We start from the raw sequence: 10,212 nt of genomic DNA on the forward strand, positions 1-10,212 counted from the left end.
AAAACAAAAGAAATGAAACTAATGCATAAATGAAAATATCGATACGATTGAATTTTCATGTTAGTATACTACACATTTCAAACATTCGAGAAATCAAGGTATCTTAAAGATTGAACCCAACAACTCTTTTGAATATATGAAGATAATATACAAATTAGTTTTACAATCATCTAAAACAAAATAACTTGACACTAATTATAAAGTCGTGTGTCCCAATCCATTCTTGATCGTATGAAAGCCAAGTCCCAAGCTCTTTAAAGTGCGGCTACACTTCACGTTCATATAGGTGATTCTTTTATTCATGTACATGTATACATTTTATCAAAAGAATCATTAAGAAATCAAATTCATCCTGGTCTCTACAGGTTCAAACACACGTACCTTGGGATGGTTATAATGTGTGTTCCAATTCATATAAATAAGCTTTCCTCATTGAATTCAACCTCTAACATTGTATTAGACGGGAATTGGGTGTCTCATTCATAAGAATTTACAAGGACTTTAATCTCATCCCTATAACAGACTTGTGCACTAAGTCTCACACCAAACTCTTAGTGAGATGGTCCGCCAAATTTTGTTGTGATTTTACAAACTCAATCGAAATCACACCATCCATTTTTAGATTTCTACTCATCCCATGTCTAACATCAATGTGTCTCGATTTACCATTAGAAACTTGACTATAAGCTTTACTCAAAGTAGAAACACTATCACAGCGGATAGATAATGGCGAAATCGGTTTCCTCCACAATGGAATGGACTCTCATAAATAAAATTCTTTAACCATTCTACTTCCTTGCTTGCAGCAACCAATGCAATAAAATCAGATTCCATTGTTGAACTTGCTATACAAGATTGCTTCTTAGATGCCCATGAGATAGCACCTCCACCAAGCAAGAATACCCAACCAGTTGTAGAGGAATGATCTTCTCTATTGGATATCCAACTCGCACCATAATATCCTTCCAAGACCGAAGGAAATCCTGAATAACACAAACAATAATCCTTGGTTCCTTTCGAATACTTGAAAACATGATGAACCGCTTGCCAATGTTGATTACTAGGATTATGAGTAAATCTACTCAATCTTCCCACTTCAAAAGCTATATCAGGACGAGTTCTAGTCATAGCATACATCAAAGAGCCAATAGCTTGCAAGTACTCCAATTGTGAAACTGATATGCCTCTATTAGGCATCAACTTCATGCTTAAATCCATAAGGGTGCTAACGGGTGTACAATCACTGTAATTGAACGTTTGAGAATTTTCTCAATGTAATGTGACTATGTAATAGCAAGTCCCTTGTTCACCCGTTTAATCCTTATTCCAAGGATTACATCCGCCTCCCCCATATCCTTCATGGAAAACTTTGAAGACAATAAATTCTTTGTTGCATTAATTTGATTTTGATCAGTGCCAAAAATCAACATATCATCTACATACAAGCAAATGATCACACCAGATGTGACATCCCCAATTTCACGGCCAGAAAAAGATCGGTTTGTTTATGCTTTGTTTTTAAAATCAGAGTAATATTTTAAATTAAAAAAATAGTTGCGGAATTTGTTCCCAAAATATGATAAAGATTTATCAAAGCATTTCTTTAAAGAAATGTATTTTCATTATATAACAAAATCTTGGGATGTCATGTTCCGATACAGACACATAAGCATAAACAGAACTTACATTAATTACACTAAAGATTTTACAGCTCCTTTAATCTCTCCGTGAAATATATCTTCGTATTGATACCTGTGATACAAAGAAAACTGAGTGGGTCAGGCTTGGGAACCTGGTGAGCATATAGGGTTTTCATCCCACAATGTTATATCATATATTTATAAATATAGAACATTCAAACTTGTACAATTTCACCATATAAAGGCAACTCTTATCCCACCCCATCGATCCTCACAACGACACGATCTAAACTCTCGTATCTAAAATTTTCCTCTTTACCTGATCCCTACTCATGGATCTAAAACTAACCTTTTCACCCAATCCATACTCACGGATCTAAAACTAACCTTTTCACCTGATCCATACTCACGGATCTAAAACTAACCTTTTCCCTTGATCCATACTCATGGATCTAAAACTACCTAATCCATACTCACGGATCTAAAACTAACCTCCTGATCTGATCCATACTCCCAGATCAATAATTGTACCCAACCCATACTCCCGGAATAGGGACTATTAACTATACCTTAATCTTGATATGATCCATACTCCCGGATCTATAATTGTGCCCAATCCATACTCCCGGACTAGGGACAATTAACTTAGTCTTAATCCAAATCTGATCCATACTCCCGGATCTATAACTATGCCCAACCCATACTCCCGGACTAGGGACAATTAACTTAGTCTTAATCCATACTCCCAGACTAATAGCAAGTTTATCTCTTTACCTGATCCATACTCACGGATCTAAAACTACCCTCTTGGTCTAATCCATACTCACGGATCTAAAACTAGCCTCTTGATCTCATTATCCAACTCATCCTTTTATCACACACCAACTATCTCATCTACCCGTGTTCTACCCAACATATTTGTAGATATAAAATACATATACAGTTTAACTCATTTAAAAACTATATAAAACATCCATTCCACCAATATCTCAAATAAACATCTATATATAAACACATAGCACGTATTTCATAGCAAATACTTCCTACTTATGTGTTAGAAGAAAGTAACTATACACTCACTTGATCAGAAGATGATCGGACAGCACTACGACTTGTAGAAGTAGTATTCTTCGGTAGATCTGGAAGATCTTCACAAAACCCGGGCTCCTCGCGGGCAGGGCTTCGGCTCGGGAATAACGCTCCTCGGGATCTTCGGGACTTCGGAACTTGCTTCGGGACTCGGGAATGATACCGGAGATTCAGGATATAATTGGCACACAAAACGATGCAAAACTTAGAGAGAAAGGAAGAAAATTAGCAAGGAAAATGGTTGATCTCGGGTTCTATTTATAGGCTACTGGGTCTGGGATTACGTTGGGCGTAACCTCGAGTACGCTGGGTGTACTCAGTACACTGGGCATACCAGGCCTTACGCTGGGCGTACTAAACGTCACTGCATGTGTCACTTGGTGGCACTCGAGTATTGGTCAGGCAACTTGCACCCCTCGTAGTACGTTGGGCGTACTCAAATTACGCTCGGCGTAATTTGACACGTCAAACTTCTAAATTGCGTAACTTTCGTATACGAGCTCCGTTTTCGACGTTCTTTATATCCATGCGTAGGTCAGACTAAGCTTTACAGCTTTCATTTAGACTCTGTCGGTTAATTTTGAACTTATTATTATTATTATATTTTTAACAGGCCGAGACAGGAAATGTCCGTTAAAAATTCATAACTTCCTCCTCCGACGTCCGTTTTCGTCTGTCTTTTTACCGTTGGAATACTATCAACGAGATCTTCGATTCTCGTTTAGATTGTTTCGGCTAGAACTCTCTCGATCCCAAATCGAGTATTCGGGCTGCATACCGCTAAACTGAAATTTCGAAAAATCATAACTTCTTCATGCGAAGTTTGATTTGGGCGTTCTTTTTATGCACATTCTCAGTTTAACGAAATCTACGACTTTCGTTTAGATCGCTAAGGCTAAATATCGCTCTAACGTAAATTCACTTTTTACGCCACGCTGTGTCGTGTTGGTTCTGTTGCGAAACTTTGACAGGTCATAACTTCTTCGTTATAACTCGGATTTCGGCGTTCTTTATATGTACGGAATCCTTGTAACATATACTACAACTTAGTTAAGATTATTCATCCTAAATAATATTCTTATAAAAAAGTCATTTTTTTGACGCTTATCGTCTCTAAATTGACTAGCCCTAATCTACGGGCGTTACAATTATCTCCCCCTTAGGATGATTATGTCCCGGAATCATCAACGAAATAGGACTTGCATAATGATTCCACATGTTAATTCTTCATCCTAGGTAATAACAGTAACTTCTATGTTTCCTCGAAAGAGTATTTAACTCTATGGCTTTCTTGACTGCAGACGATGCCCAAATCTTGCATCTGATTTTCGTACTATGACGTACTTTCAATCATAACTTCCAAATTACCAAATAAGTCCTTATTGTGGACTCCTTCTTCTTCTTAGGATAAATACTTTCCTTTATCTATTGTAACAGACTGATGGGTCATGCTCTAATGACCTCTCATCGTATGATGCGTCGCTTAGACTCAAGTCTCATAGAGTCAAATTCCGGAATGGAATATACCTTCCTTCATATTCTAATGTGATATAATCACATTTTTACACGTAGCATTTCTAGCTACAAGCTTCCTTAACAACAAGCACGATGCTATCGATCGCATTGATTTCAATCTTCTGACTTACGTCAGATGTTACTTTGAACTTGGTTCTCCGAACCACGTAACATACTCACCGTAGTCGGACTCTAATTGGATATGACCACTAGGGTCGGAACAAAAACCATCTTACTAGTTACTACCGAAACAACGGAAATGACATACTTGAATAAAACGGAATCAATTACTAGCTTCTTGGTAACCTTGTGACTTTTCCTGATCCAAGTGCGAGTCATGTGCTTCCGGTAGTATACGCATCTACTACCTTTCACACCAACTCATACTCGCCCCAAGTATTATCCTACAGTCGACCAAGTTACCATACAAGAAAATCATACAATTATTCAAGACACCAGATAACAAAACTAGGGTTTATATTATTTCCTTGAAACTATTACACAAAAGTTCAAGTTCACCATATACTATGCCTCTAATAGGCTACACCATAAGTTACTATTCACACTTTTACTTCATAACTTGATCTTTGGATATAAAATCCTCATCCTTGATTCCTCGCGTTGTCATCTGCTTCATCAAGGATCATTTGAAATGCTCTTGCCTTTGGCTTTGGTAGCACATTTGGCTTTGTAATCTATTCCCTTCCTGGGCAGTTTAGTTTGAAGTGTCCTTCTTCACCACACTTAAAGCAGGCTTCTCTTTTGTTTGTGCATTCTCTGGCATAATGACCAGTCTTCCTGCATTTGAAGCAGGTCATTTCTTTAGTGCATCTCCCAATGTGCTTTCTCTTGCACTTATCACACCATTGTGCTTCTTCTTCGAACTTTTTCAAACCAGACTTCGAAAATTTTCTCTTCTCATCGGACCTTGAGGATCCTTCAAACTTTATTTTCTCGCCAACTTCAACCTTGCTGGCGGTTCTTCCCTTAATCATGTCTTCAACAGACTTGGCAGCCCAGCTAGCTGCCTCCAAAGTAAGTGCCTGACACACTGGCACCGCAAACTCCCATGGGAGTCCCTTTGTGTACCGGTCAACTTTATTCAGATCGTCTGGGATGATGCGCAAGGCAAACTCCATTTTGTCTGTGAAGGCATTAGTGTATTCATCAACTGACATGCTCCCTTTTGTTAATGTCAGAAACTTGTTCTCCAACTCTAGCAGATTTTGGGCCGAGCAGAACTTGCGCTTGAATTGCACCAAGAACTCTGCCCAAGACAGTTGTAGTGGCTCGTTAGGGCTTAGGGTTTTCCCTAGAGTGTTCCACCAGCGAACAGCCCCCCCCCCCTCTGAACTGACGCACTACAAATATGGTTTGTAACTTGCCCTTACAACCACATGTCATAAATGCTAATTCCATTTCTGAAATCCAATCCATGACTCCAATCAGATCCTCTTTCCCATTGAAGATCGATGGTTTGCAAGTCAAAAAGTCTTTGTACTTGCATCCAAGTCCATCAATTCCTCCCTCTTGATGGTTTTGTCTAACTAACGGTGGGTTGGATTGACCAATAGTCCCACTGAAGTTACCTCCCTCCGAATGCCCTCCATTCACTTTGGGCTCTTCCATTTGAATTGACAGTTCTTCACGATTCTGCCTAAGCAGACGTCTTGTTTCGTCCATCTGACGATCCAACATTGTTTGAATCATCATTTGTACACCAGCCATTGTTATTGGCTCAAGTGCTGCTGCTACAACATCCACTTGCTCAATCACAGGTGGTTGATTCATGTTTTCATTTGCGTTTCCAGCTCCACTCCTGGTTTTTGCCATTTTTGATTTATACACCGAATAAAGTGCAATTAGATCCTTTTTCACGATAGAATTTCAATTCATCCTTATTACTCCAAACGATTACATGCTAGTTCTAATATCATAATCATACGCTTAGAATCCTAAACACATAAGGTTTCCAGATCTGGTTGGCAACAGACCATAGATCCGAACAAATAATAGCATCAATCTAGCTATCACACAAAACATTTAGCACATAAAAGCATTTTAGGCATCATTCCTAAAATAAATTAGTGCTTGTGTCAATTTAGGTGTACTACCTAACATATTTTAGACACATTCCTCATAGTCATTACTTTGCATTCTAAGTTTAAGTCTAGAAATTTCCTACAAATTCCTAGTTCGCTTAAACTAATGCTCTGATACCAACTATGACATCCCCAATTTCACGGCCAGAAAAAGACCGATTTGTTTATGCTTTGTTTTTAAAATCAGAGAAATCTTTTAAATTAAGAAAACAGTTGCGGAATTTGTTCCCAAAATATGATAAAGATTTATCAAAGCATTTCTTTAAAGAAATGTATTTTCATTATATAACAAAATCTCGGGGTGTCATGTTCCAATACATACACATAAGCATAAACAGAACTTACATTATTTACACTAAAGATTTTACATCTCCTTTAATCTCTCCGTGAAATATATCTTCGTATTGATACCTGTGATACAAAGAAAACTGAGTGCGTTAGGCTTGGGAGCCTGGTGAGCATATAGGGTTTTCATCCCACAATGTTATATCATATATTTATAAATATAGAACATTCAAACTTGTACAATTTCACCATATAAAGGCAACTCTTATCCCACCCCCATCGATCCTCACAATGACACGATCTAAACTCTCGTATCTAAAATTTTCCTCTTTACCTGATCCCTACTCATGGATCTAAAACTAACCTTTTCACCCGATCCATACTCACGGATCTAAAACTAACCTTTTCACCTGATCCATACTCACGAATCTAAAACTAACTTTTTCCCCTGATCTATACTCACGGATCTAAAACTACCTGATCCATACTCACGGATCTAAAACTAACCTCCTGATCTGATCCATACTCCCGGATCAATAATTGTACCCAATCCATACTCCCGGAATAGGGACAATTAACTATACCTTAATCCTGATATGATCCATACTCCCGGATCTATAACTGTGCCCAATCCATACTCCCGGACTAGGGACAATTAACTTAGTCTTAATCCATATCTGATCCACACTCCTGGATCTATAATTGTGCCCAATCCATACTCCCGGACTAGGTACAATTAACTTAGTCTTAATCCATACTCCCAGACTAATAGCAAGTTTATCTCTTTACCTGATCCATACTCCCAGATCTAAAACTAACCTATTGGTCTAATCCATACTCACGGATCTAAAACTAGCCTCTTGATCTCATTATCCAACTCATCCTTTTATCACACATAAACTATCTCATCTACCCATGTTCTACCCAACATATTTGTAGATATAAAATACATATACATTTTAACTCATTTGAAAACTATATAAAACATCCATTCCACCAACATCTCAAATAAACAACAATATATAAACACATAGCACGTATCTCATAGCAAATACTTCCTACTTATGTGTTAGAAGAAAGTAACTATACACTCACTTGATCAGAAGATGATCGGACAGCACTACAACTTGTAGAAGTAGTATTCTTCGGTAGATCTGGAAGATCTTCACAAAAACCGGGCTCCTTGCGGGCAGGGCTTCGGCTCGGGAATAACGCTCCTCGGGATCTTTGTGACTTCGGAACTTGCTTCGGGATATAATTGGCATGCAAAACGATGCAAAACTTAGAGAGAAAGGAAGAAAATTAGCAAGGAAAATGGCTTATCTCAGGTTCTATTTATAGGCTGCTGGGTCTGGGATTACGTTGGGCATAACCTCGAGTACGATGGGCGTACTGAATATGCTGGGCGTACCAGGGCTTACGCTGGGCGTACTAAACGTCATTGCATGCGTCACTTGGTGGCACTTGAGTATTGGTCAGGCAACTTACACCCCTCTGAGTATGCTGGGGGTACTCAAATTACGCTCTGCGTAATATGACTCGTCAAACTTCTAAATTGTGTATCTTTCGCATACGAGCTCCGTTATCGACGTTCTTTATATCCACGCGTAGGTCAGACTAATCTCTACAAGTTTCGTTTAGACTCCATCGGCTAATTTTGAATTTATTTTTATTATTATATTTTTAACAGGCCGGGACAGGAAATGTCCGTTAAAAAATCATAACTTCCTCCTCCGACGTCCGTTTTCGTCTGTCTTTTTACCGTTGAAATACTATCAACGAGATCTTCGATTCTCGTTTATATTGTTTCGGCTAGAACTCTCTCGATCCTAAATCGAGTATTCGGGTTGCATACCGCTAAGCTGAAACTTCGGAAAATCATAACTTCTTAATGCGAAGTCAGATTTGGGCATTCTTTTTATGCACGCTCTCGGTTTAACGAAATCTATGACTTTCGTTTAGATCACTAAGGCTAAATATCGCTCTAACGTAAATTCATTTTTTACACCACGTTGTGTCGTGTCGGTTCTGTTGCGAAACTTCGACAGGTCATAACTTCTTCGTTATAACTTGGATTTCGGCGTTCTTTGTATGTACGGAATCTTTGTAGCATATACTACAACTTAGTTAAGATTATTCATCCTAAATAATCTTCTTATCAAAAAGTCATTTTTTTGACGCTTATCGTCTCTAAATTGACTAGCCCTAATCTACGGGCGTTACACCAGATCCAGATGAATCAAAACGGCTATAAACACATTGGTCAGATTGGTTTAAAGAAAAAACATTAGACAAAATAACTTCATCAAACTTGAAATGCCATTTTTTTGGAGATTTTTTAAGTTCATACAATGATTTCACAAGTCTACACACTTTTTGCTCATTTCTAGGCAAAACAAAACCTTCTGGTTGTTTTATATAAACTTCCTCGTCAAGATCACCATTCAAAAAAGCTGTTTTAACATCCATTTAATGAATCACTAGATTGTGAATAGCTGCCAAAGCAAGCAACAATCTAATGGTCGAAATCTGTGCTACCAGTGCATACGTATCAAAATAATTGATGCCAGCCTTTTGTCTAAAACCTTGTATGACCAGACGATCCTTGAATTTATCAATGGTTCCATCTACCTTCATTTTCTTCTTGAAAATCCATTTACATCCCAAAGGTTTAGAACCAGGAGGTAAATTAGATAACACCCAAACATTGTTCTCTATAATGGATGACATTTCTTCATCAACCGCAACATCTCGAGACTCCATAGCTTCCTTAAAAGTCTTTGGATCAGTCTCAAGATGAGAGGAATATACGTATTGTTTCTTCACTTTATCCCTCGAACCTTCAACCAAAAATAGGTGAAAGTCCTCTCCAAAATTTTTCGCGACTCGACCTCGTTTGCTTTTACGAAGTTGCTGTGTTCTGGAATTGAAATAACTTCCTTACCATCTGATTTAGGCACCTCACTTGTGTTTGGAATCAGATCCTTTGGTCTTTGAATTGAAGAATACCGCAGCTCATCAAAAATCGCATATCGCGACTCTATAATGGTATAAACGGAATATGCCTCATTAGGTTCTATAACATAAAACCTATAAGCTTTGGAATGTTCTGCATATCCAATAAATATGCAGTCAATTCCTCTTTCACCCAATTTTTTCTTTTTAGGTTCGGCTAATTTCACAACTGCTCGACATCCCCAAATTTGAAAATAATTCAAATTTGGTGCTTTCTTGTGCCAAAGTTCATAAGGAGTAACTTTGTTCCGTTTATTAGGAACCCGGTTTAGCACATAATTAGCTGTGAGCATAGCTTCACCCCAAAATCCTTCACTTAAACCCGAAGAAGAAAGCATCGAATTTACCATTTCTTTTAAAACTCGATTTTTCCGTTCAGCAACACCATTTTGTTGTGGATTGTAAGGAGCTGTGGTTTCATGAATGATTCCATCCGATTGAAAGTATTCAGAATCCATGTACTCTCCTCCCCTATCCGTCCTAAGACATTTTATCGAAATACCCAACTGTAATTCGACTTCGGTTTTATATACTTTAAACTTTTCCAAAGCTTTATTTTTGGAATG

General features: G+C 38.1%; 1 pseudogene; it reads right to left on the reverse strand.

The window, feature by feature from the left end:
* Window positions 1–693: 693 nt before the first annotated feature.
* Window positions 694–1,206, reverse strand: LOC145067742 (secreted RxLR effector protein 161 pseudogene; annotated as a pseudogene).
* Between the last annotated feature and the right edge of the window lie 9,006 nt (window positions 1,207–10,212).

This window comes from Lactuca serriola, chromosome 8 (genome assembly GCF_051521515.1).
Source record: "Lactuca serriola cultivar US96UC23 chromosome 8, Lser_US96UC23_V15, whole genome shotgun sequence".
NCBI classification, from domain to species: Eukaryota; Viridiplantae; Streptophyta; class Magnoliopsida; order Asterales; family Asteraceae; genus Lactuca; species Lactuca serriola.